This window comes from Lissotriton vulgaris, chromosome 1_1, assembly GCF_964263255.1.
Source record: "Lissotriton vulgaris chromosome 1_1, aLisVul1.2, whole genome shotgun sequence".
Taxonomy (NCBI): domain Eukaryota; kingdom Metazoa; phylum Chordata; class Amphibia; order Caudata; family Salamandridae; genus Lissotriton; species Lissotriton vulgaris.
Genome location: NC_141685.1, coordinates 570,698,557 through 570,717,376, shown reverse-complemented (window position 1 = coordinate 570,717,376; position 18,820 = coordinate 570,698,557). Strand labels below are relative to the sequence as shown.

Here is an 18,820-nt window from a genome sequence, read left to right as displayed (position 1 = left end):
TGTGGTTTTGAGAAAAGTGGTGTAGAGTTAATTTTGCGTAGAGTGGCGTGGCACTGAGGGGCATAGAGTGAAGTGGTGCAGGCTAGAGTATAGTGGTGCAGGGTAGAGTGCAGTTGCATACAGTGGAACAGCGTTGATTGCAGTGGTGTAGAATGGAGTGGCGCAGGCTGGAGTTGTGACATAAAGTGCAGTGGCGTTGAGTGCAATGTTGTGGAGTGGCATAGACTGGTGTAGAGTGCTTTAGCAAAGAGTGCAGTGTAGCATAGTAGTGGTATAGAGTGGAGTTGCGCAGGGCAGAGTAGAGTGGCATAGAGTGCAGTGGCAGTAGATTGTTTCAGAGTAGGGTGAATTTGTGCTGGGTAGAGTGGAGTCATATAGAGGAGTGGCATAAAGTGCATTGATGTAGAGTGTAGTGTTGCGGAGTGGCGCAAAGTAGAGAGGCTTGGAGTACAGTGGTGCAGGCTAGAATAGAGTGGCGCAGAGTGTAGTGAAGTAGATAATAATGACGCAGAGTAGATTGGTGTAGAATGCATTAGTTTTGAGTAATTCAGTGGAGTACATTGGCATAGGGTGGAGCAGCGCGGAGTGGTGAAGAGTGCAGCGGTGCATAGTAGTGTGGGTTAGAGTGCATTTGCGTGGAGTGGTGTAGAGTATAGAGGTGTTGAGGGGTGCAGAGAAGAGTGCAGTGACGCAGTGTGGAGTAGCAAAGTGTGGAATGATGCAGAGTAGAGTGCAGTGGCGGTGAGTGATACAAAGTAGAGCGGGGTAACGTAGAGTATGCATGGTACGGTAACGTACTGCCATTACAGACAACCCAACTTAAATTGAAATGACCATTACATTTTCACTCTCAATCATTTTTTTTGTATGTCCACAAGATGTCTTTAGTAAAACAGGCTGATGCGCTGTCTGGTAGGCTGCGACCTAAAAACGGCTTAATCAATGTGGAATGCCTCTACTTGGCTAATACATGAAATAAATCGCTGCAGTACCCCCTGGCAACAAGATAATATTAGTAATATGTCTCTACATCATCACTTAAACATCGGCTTTAAATATATTTTGAAAATTCAACATTTATTTCTGCAAACATCTGCTTATGAGGTCTGAAAATACATGCATTTATGTGTCCAATATAGGCTTTTCTATCTTGGTACACATCTTTAATTCAACAAAGCCGAACTTTCTTAGTAGTGCGTGATTCACATAGGAGTTACTTGCAGGTAGCCATGGAGCTACCAGTAGCTCACAAGCTGCTCATTGGATAAGCCTGCCCTAGATATATTCCTAATTAACAAACTGTCGTTGAGCCAGATCACTGAGTTTTCTGGAGGCTGCTGCATCGAACCTCCCACCATCACACCCCCTTGAGTCGAAAAGAACACATTGTGGGCCAGTTAACAAGAGGCACGCAGCAAACCAATCTGAAGTACTACAGCAGCTAGGTCTCATCCTATTGGCTCCACCTGCTCCCACCCTCCTTTTAGCTGATTAGCAAGGTACCACATGAAATTATTGATTTTATATCCCATCTACTGATTCAGATCTCTGTATACATATGTATAGATCCGTTCTATTTAACCAAAAGCTTTGACCCGAAACTGCAGAATGAACAGGTGATATTTTAAGAATGTGCATGACATTTTTTCGTGTCATACATGAATGGGTCACTATGCACCTTTCCTAGAAGAGCCTCATTGTATACCATTTGATATTTCAGCTGCTTCACATTGCACTTCTTTTCTGACACGAGGGCTCGGGGTCCTTAAGCAGTGGAGACGGACAGGGTGTTTGACACACCTTGAGATGGTGAACTTCCATTTTGGTCATAGCTTACTGGATGAAGAAATTTCGTTCTAAAATGTGTTGTGGACCAAATTTTTGTGCTTCAGTTGATCTGGACCTAGAGTACAAGTTGCAAAAATCTGTGACTGGCGCCTCTACATGTTGTTGAGGACCTTGTTTGAGATACAAAACAATATGAGTGCTGAGGAATCCCACACTTTGCATATCTTTGAGAGCCTGTTCTCTCTACAGGCTTTGTAGTCTCATTGGTGTTGCGGGGAATGAGATTTTGATATCAATTTATGATCAATTTAATAACTTATCTCATTCGTCAATTTTGGACCGCTAGTATCTGTCATTGAGTAAAAGACAACCCCCACATAGGTTTAGACAACCCCATAAACTGACGCCACTCGGAAGAACCACTTACAACTGATAAAGTTTGAAAGTTTTATATAAAAGTCAAATTTATATGTCGATACAATCTTCTCAGAATCAAAGTATACAAAAAATTACAAAATCAATTCCAATATCATCAATTTAAAGCTTCGTTATGAAGTGGTTCCCTTACGTCATCTACAGAAAGAGAAAAGTATCAAGTTAAATCTGTCCCTACTCTATACTAAGTGACATCCCTACTTCGCAAGTTTCTAACCTAAAAAAAAGGTGTCAGCAGTTTGACTTCCAAAGAAGATCAAACTCTCTTAGCCTCTAAAGGTAACTTAAATTTAAGAAGCAGTACCCTCTCTGCCTACCCATCCGCTCTTCTAAGGGTCCTCGGCCTACTGCTCTCTTACGCTCTGATCTTTCTCAGCGCATCTGCTCAAGTCATCTATGCTTCGCCCTTCTCTCTCTGAGCTCCCCCTGAGCTATTCGCTATCTTATCCCCGGGGTGCTGTCCCTAAAATACACAATCACAGTGTAGGTGGAACGCCCCTTGACGCCCACCACGGACTTTCCCCGATAATGTCAGCTTCTGGCTTCTTCCATTGCTTCATCTCTTTCGTCGTCCGTTAAGTTGACCTTTCTTCTTTAGATGTCATCTTCATCTTCTTATTGGTGACTTCAACTGACATTTTCAGATCTCAAGTCATATGAACTTAAACAAGACGTTAACTTACAACTGCTATTCTTTGACCTTCTAGGTCCTGTGAATGGTCATTCAAAAACAAGTCTCAAATTCTAAGCACTTCTTATCACGTTCAGGTCATAAACCTCGTCCAGCGTTGTCACCTTAAATCTAACAAGTGCTAGACTTCTTGGCTCTCATGTTCACATCAAGCTATTTACGACTCCTGTAAGCCCACTAAATTATATACAGCGGACTACACTCCTGCGAACCCTTGGTCAGTCAGGTTAAAATCACAAATGACCTAAACCTTTCTAACATTCTTAAAAAGCCTTCTACACAGTGTAACCTTTAACACACATTTATATATTCGTATTTAACAAATCCTTTACATAGAATATAAGTGAATGCATCATCATAGAATACAAACTACATAGAGTATAACTTTAAATTCTCATTCGCTATATCGTGTTATACATTCTACGCATTTCTTCACGTTACATTTCTCCGTTTCTCCGTTCAAAGTTACACACGTACATGGATTCTACTTTGCACGTTCTACATTTCGTAAGCATTTCTACATCATCTCTATATTAGCCTACTACATATCGGGCCTTCTAAATCTAATACATGTTCTAAAGTGTATACAGTTACATTTCCTATATTACTTTGAATTATATCGGTTATCTATATGCTATAAGCGTCAACTTCACGTTACGATATACATTTCATTCCTACGTTATATGATGTGCTCGTAAATATGGCCTATACATAATTTCTATTCAAATTTGCGCTCTCTCAGTCCCCCCTTTGATGACTTCTAGGAGTCATCACTAAATGCAATTTGAATAACTTCTCTAAACAGAACTAGTTACAATATTCCCTCTTTTCATCGTTTCGAGAGCTCTTAAGCTTTTGTACTGTTGATCTTGTAAAGCAGCTAATCTCCTTTCTTGCTCTCTCATTGTTCGTTGTAACCGGTTCGATCTATACCATTTATACAACTTTACTAAACCTAACAATGTGATTATACAAATTAATACTATCAATACAGGTTTTATTATGTACCATACTATGCTTTTCCCAAGGTTGGCAAACCAACTCCCAACCTTTCCTACTCCATGACCAACTTTTTCCCAAACATTTATTTTTGATAAATCTTCGATCTCTTGATGAATCTGTGTAATGTTCCGTATGACTTTCTCAAGTGGTTTTGAATTATCAGGAATATAAGTACAACATTCCTGAACCTTCAAAGCCTTACAAACTCCGCCTTCTTTTGCTAGCAGTACATCTAAAGCAAGTCGGTTCTGAAGAACCATTGCTCTAATCGACTGCATCTCACCTTCTACCAACATTAATGACCTTGCAGTACTTGCAGATAATCTATCTACAACTGTAGCCAGTCTCCTGATTTTAACATCGTTAAGTATCAAACCTAACATAGGAAACATCGCTCCAAATACATCTCCTACTACTTCTGCATCTCCTACTTCCCTTTTCGCTCTCCTCGAAGCCTTTCCTTCTATTATCGCTACATCCTTTGCATGATATATTTTGGGGAAGACAATTGCCAAGTAACACGAACCATACCAATTGTCAGGTAGTTTTACATAGGCATTTCTTCCACATACAAAATACACATTCGGAATCACTTGCATCCCTTTCATGAAATCTTTCGTATAGTACTCTAAACGAAAAGCATGTTCACAATTCACTTCACCTACAAATACACTCTCATAATATGTCTTGCTTCGAGTTAAACATAACTTCCCTTTCTGCGTTCTATCCAATGCTATTGGACCATTGCTACCTTTCTTTTTATGTGCCTTCTCTTCTTCGGTCCAATCCGTTTTCCATTGTCCTGACATTTTTAGAATCTTCTGTCTTCTGTATCTATCATCTACTTGTCCTATGAACTTTTTCTCAACCTCTGACACTTTGCAAGTTAGGTTATTTCTGCGTGCATATGATGTATCTAGTGTATCCCATGGAAGAAAGAATTTGGCTAATCTATCCTCCTTTTTGTAATAGTCCCACTTATTCATTTGCTTATAATTCGGAACTTCAGGCAGTACCGAATCATAATTTGAAAAGTAGTCCTCAAATCCTTCCCTACCATAAAATATACTAAGCAGTAAACTACATGTTATCCCATAAGTCAATGGGAGATGATGATATCTAATGCCTTCGTCTACAGAAGCCGGCAATTGCATACAAAGGTAGCAATCTTTGGCCTCCATGGCATCGATATATTCATATAACAGTTTAGCATATGCATTTGACCTAAAGTTTCCCTGTGACTCGTCCACATGCAACCTACGAGCTTCATCTGCTAGTAACGTCTTTTCACGTATAACATTGCTCTCTTCCTTCCCCACAAGAGCAGGTCTCAAAGTCGTTACAGGCTTTACATCTGCTATTTCTTTATCGGTTTCATGTCCTATTATATATGATATTGTCACTACTATAATTATAAGAAAAATTACTACTGCTATTAGTGTACCTATTATACATCTAGCTTTTCGGTTTGGGTTGCCGTTCTCCATGTTATCAAAACAGCGTAGCTCCTTCTTTTGCGAAAAAGTTTTTCTTTCCAGTCTTTGTTTGCTTTATTTGCTTTCTCAGTCTATAAAAGTGCTTTTTATCAACAAAGTCTCTTTTTCGCAACAATGTCTTTTCTTCTTTAGCAACAGACAACCCTAACCCTTCTCCGTCCTCTAAATGTAATCCCTAATTTTATTCTTCTTTCCACTCAGCGCTAGGTTATCTTCTTCTTTATAGCTTATATACAAAAGTCTTTATGCATCAACAATTATTCTCGCACCTGCAGCTTTCACAACAATTTCTAATAATTCAAAACAAATGACTTTTTCTTCTTCTTCCGGAATTTGATGACCAAATGTTGGAAATTGTAATCTATTTAGCACTAGATCTTGAATTTGACTCAAATATGGGGGTATGGGAAGTGTGAAAGTCAATAATCCCTCAGTTTCGAGTCCAGGCGTCAACATCCATATCTCCACTGCCACAAATGGATCTTGATCGATTACTTTCACTTTCTTCACTCTCCCAGATTTCTGTCCCCAAGACATCTGCTAGATAAGTCCACTCTGGGGTGGCGTACCTTCTGCAGGGCACACGTACCCTTCTCGATCTCCTTGGACTTTCAGTTCCTGAGTCTGTAGTTTCTTCCTCCTGGTCTGATTCTTCTGCAATCGGAACAAGAGTTCTTTGTTGATTTTTTTTTAAGCTTGGCCTTTTCCTTCTCTCCGGCCAACTAGCTTTGTCACTTCTTGTCCTTCCGCTCCTTGTTCTTGGACTGGTCTCTTGGTCACTTTCTGCTTGTTCAGTATCTGATTCGATCTCCCAATTACTCTCTTCTCCTGAGGCGTTTTCGGTCTCACTGGTATCCTGACCTTCGTCGACCTGTACCGTCTCAGTCTCAGCCTCTTCGCTCACCTCCACAGCTTGTCTTTCTCCCTCTATGGCCTCTCCGCTTTCCGCTGGATTCTCATCCGAGAGAGGAGCTGTTTCTTCTAGAGGTGTTGGCACTCTTCGGGTGTGTGAGGCATGTATCCAGTTTGGCAGACCTCCACACTTTACTGCAGTATTCGTCACAAGTATGACTTGAAACGGTCCTCTCCAGCGCACGTCTAAGCAGTTCTTCCTAACATGCTTCTTCACCAGGACCCAGTCTCCCGGACTCAGGTCATGGCACAAATCCTGTGCTGATGGAACCTCTGCAGCCTGGACCTGGAGGGACACAGAATTAACGGCATCAGATAGTCCCTTACAGTAGTCCAAGATCAAATCGTCTGTGATGTTCACTAAAGCTGCAGTCGGAACCGATGGCAATCTCATAGCTCTCCCCATTAGCACTTCATGTGGAGAGAGACCTGTTTTTCTGTCTGGTGTGCTACGTATGCTCATAAGAACCACTGGAAGTGCGTCTGGCCAACTCAGGGATGTTGCTGAACAAACTTTGGCAAGTCTGGACTTTATCGTGCTGTTGATCTGCTCTACAATCCCTGAAGCTTCTGGTCGATAGCTGCAATGAAGTTTCTGATCGATACTCAAAGCTGAGCATAACATCTTCACTATTTCGCTGTTAAAATGAGTTCCTCTGTCCGATTCAAAGAGGATGGCACCCCAAACCTCGGTATTAACTCTCTAAGTAACAATTTTGCTACTGTAAGTGTATCGCACCTACGTGTAGGGTAAGCCTCAACCCATCTAGAAAATATGCAAACAATCACTAAAACGTATCTGAGTCTGTTGCATTTAGTCATTTCTATGAAATCAAGCTGCATCCTATTGAAAGGCCCCCCAGACCTCCCAATGTGACTCAGTGTAACTGGTGTTCTCTTGCCCACATTTAGTTGCTGACAGATCGTACATCTCTGACACACTGCTTCTGCCGCTACTCTAAACTTGGGATTAAACCACGTTTGTCTGAATACTCTCACCATAGCATCTCTACCTATGTGTGCTGATCCATGCAATTTCCTTGCCATTGGACTAACAAGTTCATTTGGTAAAACTGCTCTCCCATCTGCAGATATCCAGAAATTCATTTCACTTCTAGAACAACCAGCTGTTTCCCAACTCTTTTTCTCATCATCTGGTGCATTCTCCTGTATACATCTCAATTCATCCCACGTATCTACAGTATCTAGCAACATTGTCAATTCAGTTCTTTCTTGGATTCCCCCCACTTTTACATCAGTGTGAGAATATCCCTGTTCTGCGCAGTAACGCGCTACTTCATCCGCATAGCGGTTTCCTAGTGAAACAAAGTCAATGTTCTTCGTATGCGCAGCGCATTTAACCACTGCAATAGCTGTTGGGCCTTGCAATGCCTCTAACAAAAGTCTCACGAATTCTCCATTCCTAATGGGAGAACCCGAGGAGGTCATGTAACCTCTTTGAGACCATAACTGCCCGTAATCGTGAACTACCCCGAAACCATACTGGCTATCGGTGTATATGGTGACTCGAAGTTTGTCGCCCGCTAAGCAAGCACGAGTCAAAGCAACAATTTCAGCTACCTGAGCGGAGTGTACTCCTTCCAGGCAAGCGGCTTCTATTACTCTCGTAATTGTGCAAACTGCATAAGCTGCTCTCAGCTGACCGACATTGTCTCTTACACATGAACCATCAACAAAGAAAATTTCATCTGGGTCAGTCAATGGCTCATCCACAATATCGGGTCTCGGTTTGGTGCATAGTTCAGTCACATCAAGGCAGTCATGATCTGTACAATTTTCATCATCTATCGCATTTGGAAGTGGCATCAAAGTTGCAGGATTCAAGACGGAGCATCTTTTCAGGGTCACATTCTCGGCAGCCAGTATGACTTGCTCGTAGCGTGTGAGCCTGCTATTTGTCAGATGCTGAGTCTTAGTCCTGGTCATTAACAATTCTACAGAATGTGGTACATACACCTCTAACTGATGACCCATGACTACGCTTTCAGATCGTTCAATGCTGACACCCGTTGCAGCTACGGATTTGAGACATCCGGGCAACGCTGCGGCTACTGGATCTAATGTAGCCGAGAAATACGCCACTGGTCTACGCGCATCTCCGTGGATCTGAGCTAAAACTGCTAAAGCGCATCCCTCTCTTTCGCAGCAGTAAAGCAAAAATGGTTTTGTGTAATCAGGCATTCCTAAGGTCGGGGCACGACATAAGTCCTCCCTCAGCTGCAAAAACGCCATCAAACAATCTTTGTCCCATGGTACCGGATCACTTACTCCTTTATGCGTCAGTTGCAACAAAGGTTTTGCCTTCAGTGAGAAGTTGGCTATCCACTGCCGACAATAACCGACCATGCCTAGAAACATCCTGACTTCTCTTTGTGTTGTAGGCGCGTTCATTTTCATGATCGCCTCTATTCTGTCTGGAGACACCTTCCGCTTTCCCTTTTCAATTCTATGGCCCAAGTATTGCACCTCAGTCATACAATATTGCAATTTACTTGGAGACACCTTGTGTCCGTTCTCGGCCAAGTGATTTAACAAGGTTATGGTGTCTTCTCTGCAAGCTTCCTCAGTTTCTGACGCAACTAGGAGGTCGTCTATGTACTGGACTAGAACCGAATTCTTAGGCAGTACTAGACTTTCAAGATTTCGTTTTAATAACTGGTTAAAGATCGATGGGCTTTCTGTATACCCCTGAGGGATACGACACCATGTTAAGACGCGATCTTCCAGCTTAAAAGCGAAAAGATACTGGCTCTCTTCATCTAAAGGTATCGAAAAGAAAGCCTGGCACAAATCTATCACTGTAAACCATTCAGCTTGGAACGGTATCTGAAATAATATCACTGATGGATTCGGTACCACTGGACAACATGAGACAACAATATTATTAATCTTCCGAAGATCCTGCACTATTCGGTATTTTCCACTAGGCTTCTGCAAACCCATAATCGGGGAGTTACATGGACTTCCCACGATCTCCTTCAGTATTCCCTGTTTAATCATGTATTCGATCACAGGCTTTATTCCTGCAATCGTCTCCGGGGTCAACTTGTATTGTGGGGTTCTTGGATACTCCGCATTGGGTCTTACCAAAATTTTTACTGGTTCTACTCCTTTGATCAGTCCTATTTCTTCCCCAGTAAAATCCCACACCTCAGCTGACACTTTCTCTCTCAAATCCTGTGGAAGTTCCTCCACTGTTAAAGTAGGATATAGTTCCACGCACTCTTGCGAGTTTACAATTTTAAAATCGGCATCCTCATCATTTGTCTGCACTTCTACTCCTTCAGGTGTACAATGTATTGTGCAATTCAGTTTGCACAATAGATCTCTTCCTAACAAACACACAGGGCTAGAATCACAGATCACAAACTGATGTTCGTCACTGTAATTCCCTATTTTTACTGACACTGGTTCGGTCAGAGGATTAGTCATCCTCTTATTTGCGACTCCTACCACCTGAATCGTCTCTCCCGATATTGGCAGACCTGGGACTACCGCTGATCTCAACGTGGATCGAGTAGCACCCGTATCTACCAAAAAGGTTGTAGGACATCCAGCTACTTCAGCCTCTACGTATGGTCCTCTCTGATCTACTTCCAGGGCTGCTCCTAGAGTACAGTCTTCCTCCCTATTCACACGTTGCCCTGTAAGAGGATCAACGTAGTAGCATTCTTCTCCTCCTACAAACAATGGCATTTGTCTATAGGTTTTCCCTCCGTTTGCAATGCGAGGTGGTTGAGGAAACGGGGCTCGAGGAGTCTGAGTCCCCCCTTTGATAAACTTTCCCTTCGGGACTGCAGCTCCCTTAACCACGTTATTCTGTACCTCTTCCTCCTCTTGTTCTAATTCCCCTGTCTCGACATTATAGGGACACTCGCGTCTCCAATGTCCCACTTCGTTACACTGATGACACCTCGTTGTCCTTTTCAGTGTCGCGATATCCATTCTCGGTCTCGGTCTTTCTTCCTCATCTCTGCTCTGATTATTCTGTTTCTTTGCTTGCGTTCCTATTCCCTGTTGCCGTTGTCCACCCTTTCCAGCTGCTTGCATTTGTACCAGCATTAACTTTTCCTTGAGTTTCTTTGCCTTCGAATCTATTTCATCGCTACAATACCTTGCATACCTCAGAATTTCGTCTAAAGGTTTATTCTGCCAACAGATCAAATGCTGTTGTATCATTAGGCTTATGTCTGGTCTCAATCCTAAAACAAACTTCGACACAAACTGTCCTATGTCCTTAGGATCCATTACGTCTAACCCACTATATTGTTTAAATGCTTTCAATAACCTCTCATAGAACTCGTGAACTGTCTCTTTGGGTTCCTGAGTTGTTCGATCTATCTTAACCCAGTCTATATCTTGCACTGGCACTTTCTCTTTTAGCCATGTTATTACTCTTTCATATTTCTCCATGACTCTATCAGATGGACCATTTGTCTGGGTATCTCTCGGAGGCTCACAAGTAGGCCATTCAACATTTAGCTTGCATGGCGTCCACAAATCTCCGGGTACTACGATATCGAACAATGTGTTCAAATCGATCCACAGCACCTTAGAGATCTTCACGAACCTCTCTACCTGCTTGTACCACTCAACGGGATTTTCTCTAAGCTTTGGGAAGGAATTGGTAAATGCCGCCAAATCCCCCCTACTCCAAGGTACATGAACGTAGTTTCCGTTCGCGATTTCTCGCAAAGGGAAAGCTTCCATTCGCATTAGGTCTGTATCTTGGGACTTCGCAATTGTACTTCTTCTAACAGATCCCCTTTTAGACCATTTTTCCTCCCATCTATCCAGATCTCTCCATATTCTAATACACATGACTAGTTCCCGTATGTGTACTCTTAGTCCAATCGTTCTACGTTCATCTAAATCTAGGTCTGTGCAATTTAGCCTATGATTGGGTTGTAAAGCTTTAGTTCGTGACAGGTCTATCATGTATCTATTTGCCAAATTAGATAAATTTTCATGAGCTGACCTCGCTTTCCGAGTAATATCCTTGGCTAAGAACAATATTTCATCTGGTGCGTACAATTCTAACCTCTCTATTGCCACTGTACCATCAATGATTTCATCTAGGTCTGACTTTAAGCTCATTACGTCAATCCGTCTGGCTTTTATTTCAGCTCTCAGTATGTCAGTCCTAGGTGGTTCGCTCATACCCCTCTCACCTCCACTATGCGTCCTACGCCTAAACACAGGTGAGTTATGAGGAGTTTTCTTTCCATCCCTTTGTTCCCACCTCTCTAGATCCCAAGCCTTTCCATCTTCCCGTGGGGTGTGGTGGAACATTACTCCATCCCCCATCCCTACGTTCCGTCTTTTTGGCTCGGTTTCTCCAGATCTGAGATAGGATCCACCGTTCTGTTCAAAATCACTGTAACTCTCTTGCTGTCTGGTGTCGCTCAATAAACGATAAGGTCCTTCATGGCTCCCCATGCTCCCGCGATCTCGATCCTGATCACCAGAAGTATGGCGAGACGTTTCGCGACTCCCTATATTCTCATGACTTCGCTCGCGTTCACCGGATGCATGGCGAGACCCTTCACGACTCTCCATGTTCCCGTGATTCCAATGTTGCACTGTTTCACCCGGGGTATGGTGAGTGCATCTGAAAGTATTTCGATACTCCTGCGTCCTTCGTTCTCCTTCACTAAAGGTGACGCGAGGCACTTCGCCACACCCTGTACTCCTATCTTCGCACATTTGCCTATTGTCGTTGATTGTAGGACAATTATTTCCTCTACTTTCCTGACTCCCTCTCTCCCACTCCGGGCTGCTTTCGCCAGCTCCACAATGAGAGAGGATCCGGTTATCCTGGTCTCTCCACTCTGCTCCTGTTTCTAAACTTTTATTCCGAGCCTCTTCGGCAGTATCCCATTCTTTCAGGTATTCTCTTAATTCTTTATGGGTTTTCGGTTTTGGTCCCCTTAAGTCCATTGGCCCTCTTTGCCGCTCTTGTTCTACCCAGGGACCTGTTGCTGCATCTAATGGAGTACTCCGATTCCTCGGTGCTAATATCTGCCTCTGAGGATTCATCATGGTATTCCTATTCTCCATCTCTGCTCTTTCCCTGTCCCATCGTGCCTGTTCCTCCTGCTGGACCCCTTCTGGGTTGTAGATTGACACGATAGGGCCTATGGTAACAGGTACCTGTAAAGCATCTGGCATTTGATAGGACCTTGCATATTGTGTCTCTGGCATTTTCTGGACCACGAATCTTCCCACTACTCTCTGTTCGGAACTAGATTGAGGCATTTCCTCCTCTTTCCTGGCATCCCACTCTGTTACTGGGATCGATTTATATTCCCCCCATCTAGCTCCGTCCTCTTGTGGTAATATAGGACTTGCAGCCCCTCCGCTGTACGGAGGTGGTCTATCCGTTAATAGCCTCTCTATCAGGTCCTCTTCTGTCTCGCTTTCCTCTTCGTCTTCTAGAGGTTTCCTTTCTCCCGTGGCTTCTATCATAGTGAACAGTTTGTCTGCTTCGATCTTTTGTACCCTCCATTTCTTAGCTTCATCGTCCCATTTAGCATCCTGCACTGCTTTTACCGATCTTCTCACTCTTTCTTGACGCCTCTTTACGCTCTTTTCGTGTGCTGTTCTAAACCATACACTAAGTGCTTCGAACTGTGTTGGCCTCGGTAGAGGTCTTGTTGCAAGCATTACCGCTTTTAGTTCATTTAACACATCTAGCTTAAACGTTCCGAATCTCGGAAACGTCAGTTCCTTACTCCCTTCAGTTAGCTTATTCCACTCGGAGATCCATAGTATCGAGTGTAAGCCTACATTCACTGCCATATAATAAGCTGGTGTGCCTTCCGGTGGAGCTTCTTCTCCGGCATATAAATTTCTTCTATTTCTCTTAAAGAGTGCTCTTAAACTCTTAAAACACTTCATTTTCGCCAATCTACAATTTTCCCTTTACTCCTCCTTGTTTACGTCCCGATGACAACCACCAACCAATCCCTACGCGGCTCTCGCTAATCGGCCTATCTCAGTGCGACTCTTCCGCTGACGTCTGACAAACTAACCAATCTCAGCGCGGTTCTATGCTGACGTCACTCGTTTCCTCTTGCAGCAATTCTCCTCGATCTTCAACTCGTCTCACGATTTCACATGCGTTTTCATTCATACACTGAAAAATGACTACTTCCGTCCAAGCGATCACTTTTCTCTGACTGTACGGCCACAGTCTAACTGTAATTGTCACCTCAACTGACGAAACGTCTTCCCTCTTACGGTCAGACGATCGCCTCAACTGATAGGTTACTTACACACAGTAAACGTACGACCAGCGTCCGTTACTCATTCACTCACTCTTACGCTCCCCCTATCATCGGTCTGTCGGGAAATCAATGGTACCTCATGACCCCCTTTCAATGGTAGACAAATTACTCTGGGTGTTCGATACACCCGAACCACTTAAGACCTTCTCTGGAGCTTAAGATTTCATCCGGTTGCGCGCGCTCACAACCTTCCCTCAATCACACTACAGGCATTCAACTCCGCTTGACATTACAACACAGGAACAACATAAAACACCGCAATCTTACAACGCATGACCCTTATACTCACTCTCGACCGACTCTGCTGCTTTTCTCTCGTCGCACCGTCAGCACCGTCTTCGGCTGCAATTCTTCTTCTGGTCGTCGATGACTAGGGACCTTGGGGTAAACTAAACCTGGCCTAGGTCGTCTTCCTCAAGAAGATAACCATCATTACTCTGCTACCAACTGCGGGGAATGAGATTTTGATATCAATTTATGATCAATTTAATAACTTATCTCATTCGTCAATTTTGGACCGCTAGTATCTGTCATTGAGTAAAAGACAACCCCCACATAGGTTTAGACAAACCCCATAAACTGACGCCACTCGGAAGAACCACTTACAACTGATAAAGTTTGAAAGTTTTATATAAGTCAAATTTATATGTCGATACAATCTTCTCAGAATCAAAGTATACAAAAAATTACAAAATCAATTCCAATATCATCAATTTAAAGCTTCGTTATGAAGTGGTTCCCTTACGTCATCTACAGAAAGAGAAAAGTATCAAGTTAAATCTGTCCCTACTCTATACTAAGTGACATCCCTACTTCGCAAGTTTCTAACCTAAAAAAAAGGTGTCAGCAGTTTGACTTCCAAAGAAGATCAAACTCTCTTAGCCTCTAAAGGTAACTTAAATTTAAGAAGCAGTACCCTCTCTGCCTACCCATCCGCTCTTCTAAGGGTCCTCGGCCTACTGCTCTCTTACGCTCTGATCTTTCTCAGCGCATCTGCTCAAGTCATCTATGCTTCGCCCTTCTCTCTCTGAGCTCCCCCTGAGCTATTCGCTATCTTATCCCCGGGGTGCTGTCCCTAAAATACACAATCACAGTGTAGGTGGAACGCCCCTTGACGCCCACCACGGACTTTCCCCGATAATATCAGCCTCTGGCTTCTTCCATTGCTTCATCTCTTTCGTCGTCCGTTAAGTTGACCTTTCTTCTTTAGATGTCATCTTCATCTTCTTATTGGTGACTTCAACTGACATTTTCAGATCTCAAGTCATATGAACTTAAACAAGACGTTAACTTACAACTGCTATTCTTTGACCTTCTAGGTCCTGTGAATGGTCATTCAAAAACAAGTCTCAAATTCTAAGCACTTCTTATCACGTTCAGGTCATAAACCTCGTCCAGCGTTGTCACCTTAAATCTAACAAGTGCTAGACTTCTTGGCTCTCATGTTCACATCAAGCTATTTACGACTCCTGTAAGCCCACTAAATTATATACAGCGGACTACACTCCTGCGAACCCTTGGTCAGTCAGGTTAAAATCACAAATGACCTAAACCTTTCTAACATTCTTAAAAAGCCTTCTACACAGTGTAACCTTTAACACACATTTATATATTCGTATTTAACAAATCCTTTACATAGAATATAAGTGAATGCATCATCATAGAATACAAACTACATAGAGTATAACTTTAAATTCTCATTCGCTATATCGTGTTATACATTCTACGCATTTCTTCACGTTACATTTCTCCGTTTCTCCGTTCAAAGTTACACACGTACATGGATTCTACTTTGCACGTTCTACATTTCGTAAGCATTTCTACATCATCTCTATATTAGCCTACTACATATCGGGCCTTCTAAATCTAATACATGTTCTAAAGTGTATACAGTTACATTTCCTATATTACTTTGAATTATATCGGTTATCTATATGCTATAAGCGTCAACTTCACGTTACGATATACATTTCATTCCTACGTTATATGATGTGCTCGTAAATATGGCCTATACATAATTTCTATTCAAATTTGTGCTCTCTCAGTGTCTAGCCTAATTGTTTAGGTCTTGCGCTGCATAAGAGACCTTTAGCTGTTTGCAGCTCTTTTTCAAAGCACATACTCGTGCTTGTGGCGGCATAGCTTGCGGGAGTGCGCAACGGCATGCTACAAGCACGAGTATGTACTTTGAAAAAGAGCAGACTGCTCTCCCCAGCGCTCGCGCACCACTCGCGGGTGCACCCACCGCCTCTCTCTCCTGCTGCAGAGTACAAACAACTTGCTCATAGTGTCAATCAAGTTACCTGCCTTTCCCACGCCACATCACGGCACCCAATGAAACAACCGTTCGTTCCCTTAGCCCGCCTACCCATCAGCCAACAGCGTCTGCTGAAAGACTACGCCTGGTGACCTTCAACCGCAGAGTCAAGGCGTCACTCATTTTCAGGATGGGACTTGCAAGTCTGAGGAGCTTCTCGTGAGTTTTCATATTTGACTGACAATTGTGGGCGGAAGTGATGCTTTACTTTGCCCCTGATATGGGCCTTGCCTCTCATACTGTTAAATCGGTGAAATACTGTTGAAACGCGCAGGGTCACAGTGTAAAGTGCAGTTTACGACAATCTGTTTACATTGCTTCAAGGGGCATGGTTCTAGTTTGCGCTCTCTACCCTATATGCAGGGCTACGGCTCACGCAGGATTCGTCAAAAGACCAATAGAATAACCTTTAATGTAGGTGACATGAAGTTGGTGTAATTTGCAGCAGCATCCCTCAGGGCCAACACAGCATCCCTCAGGGCCAACACAGCATCCCTCAGGGCCAACACAGCATCCCTCAGGGCCAACACAGCATCCCTCAGGGCCAACACAGCATCCCTCAGGGCCAACACAGCATCCCTCAGGGCCAACACAGCATCCCTCAGGGCCAACACAGCATCCCTCAGGGCCAACACAGCATCCCTCAGGGCCAACACTGCATCCCTCAGGGCCAACACTGCATCCCTCAGGGCCAACACTGCATCCCTCAGGGCCAACACTGCATCCCTCAGGGCCAACACTGCATCCCTCAGGGCCAACACTGCATCCCTCAGGGCCAACACTGCATCCCTCAGGGCCAACACTGCACAGCATCCCTCAGGGCCAACACAGCATCCCTCAGGGCCAACACAGCATCCCTCAGGGCCAACACAGCATCCCTCAGGGCCAACACTGCATCCCTCAGGGCCAACACTGCATCCCTCAGGGCCAACACTGCATCCCTCAGGGCCAACACTGCATCCCTCAGGGCCAACACTGCATCCCTCAGGGCCAACACTGCATCCCTCAGGGCCAACACTGCATCCCTCAGGGCCAACACTGCATCCCTCAGGGCCAACACTGCATCCCTCAGGGCCAACACTGCATCCCTCAGGGCCAACGCAGCATCACTCAGGGCCAACGCAGCATCACTCAGGGCCAACGCAGCATCACTCAGGGTCAACACAGCATCACTCGGGGCCAACACAGCATCACTCGGGGCCAACACAGCATCACTCAGCTACCACCACAGCATCACTCAGCCACCACCACAGCATCACTCAGCCACCACCACAGCATCACTCAGCCACCACCACAGCATCACTCAGCCACCACCACAGCATCACTCAGCCACCACCACAGCATCACTCGGCCACCAACACAGCATCACTCGGCCACCACCACAGCATCACTCGGCCACCACCACAGCATCACTCGGCCACCACCACAGCATCACTCGGCCACCACCACAGCATCACTCGGCCACCACCACAGCATCACTCGGCCACCACCACAGCATCACTCGGCCACCACCACAGCATCACTCACTACCACAGCATCGCTCGGCGCCACCACCACAGCATCGCTCGGCGCCACCACCACAGCATCACTCGACGCCACCACCACAGCATCACTCGGCGCCACCACCACAGCATCACTCGGCGCCACCACCACAGCATCACTCGGCGCCACCACCACAGCATCACTCGGCGCCACCACCACAGCATCACTCGGCGCCACCACCACAGCATCACTCGGCGCCACCACCACAGCATCACTCGGCGCCACCACCTCAGCATCACTCGGCGCCACCACCTCAGCATCACTCAGCACCACCTCACATGCTCTCGGAATCTGGCATCCGTTGATTCTCCCCTAGCGTCTGGCCGCTGCTAGTGTTATAGTACAGGTACTAGTTCCCAACCTTCACCCTCCGATTGTTTATGCCCCCTCAAAAAAAGCTTTAACAACCAACCATTGGAATAGGCAGAAACAAGTTGCCAGCATTGCAGGAATAAAAGAAAACAGAGGACATTTTTTATTGTAAATGCTTTTTTTAATATGGTCGTTCAGTTGTACATAATGTCTTCTTAGTCATATATAAGGTAAAAAAAATGCTTCTGACACTTTTTTATTATAACTTTTCAGAATGCTGCACAGCAGCCACACTTCTCTACAGCACAGCTTAAACACATTGGCAAAGTCAATGGCTCTGGCTAAACACTTGTAAGGCCCCAAAGGCGAGACCTATTGGCTATGCCAATGCTTGTTTTATCAGTAGCCGATCGTATACAAGCCAACGCACTCAGCTTTTTTTTCTAATTCTCAGTAATGTAATGGCTCCTTTGTCCAAAGTAAATGAAATGTCATGGGCCTGCTAGAATCAGCACTTAGTTGTGACCTTTTAAGAATCACTGTGCGTTCTGGTGTGAGTTATTATGGGCCTCATTCAGAGAGCCCCAGCGCTAAAGGGAGGTAATTCTGCTGCCAGTAAAATATGATACTGCAGGTATAATTATATTGCCCCCCTATTAAGTAGCACACGGTTTGAAATGGGAGAATGGAACTGTAAAATTACACATTTCCTCCTGTTGGGACTTTTGTAGATTGGTGACCACAGAAACTTCACCAGAATTCAGTGTAGGGGGAAAAAAATTGCTGGGTGTGAAACTTGCACACCTATGGTATTGCTGATTCAAGTGCAAACTCCCATTGATGCCTAATCTCTATTCCTGGAGCACTTGGAATGTGGCCCTGTGTGCTTGAGTTTAATAAACATCCCTATGATAGTTGGGACCAGACACGATCTGGTTTTCATTGAAGCAGACCAGTGGAGGTAGTTAATGTGCTTGGTAGAACTGCACTTCTGCGTGCTAAATAGCTTCAACTT

General features: G+C 44.3%; 1 protein-coding gene across 2 annotated transcripts in view; it reads left to right on the top strand.

The window, feature by feature from the left end:
• The window catches only part of PKN2 (protein kinase N2), a 674,671-nt gene that overhangs the window by 216,959 nt on the left and 438,892 nt on the right, over positions 1-18,820 (top strand). The gene's annotated exons all lie outside the window — the stretch shown is intronic.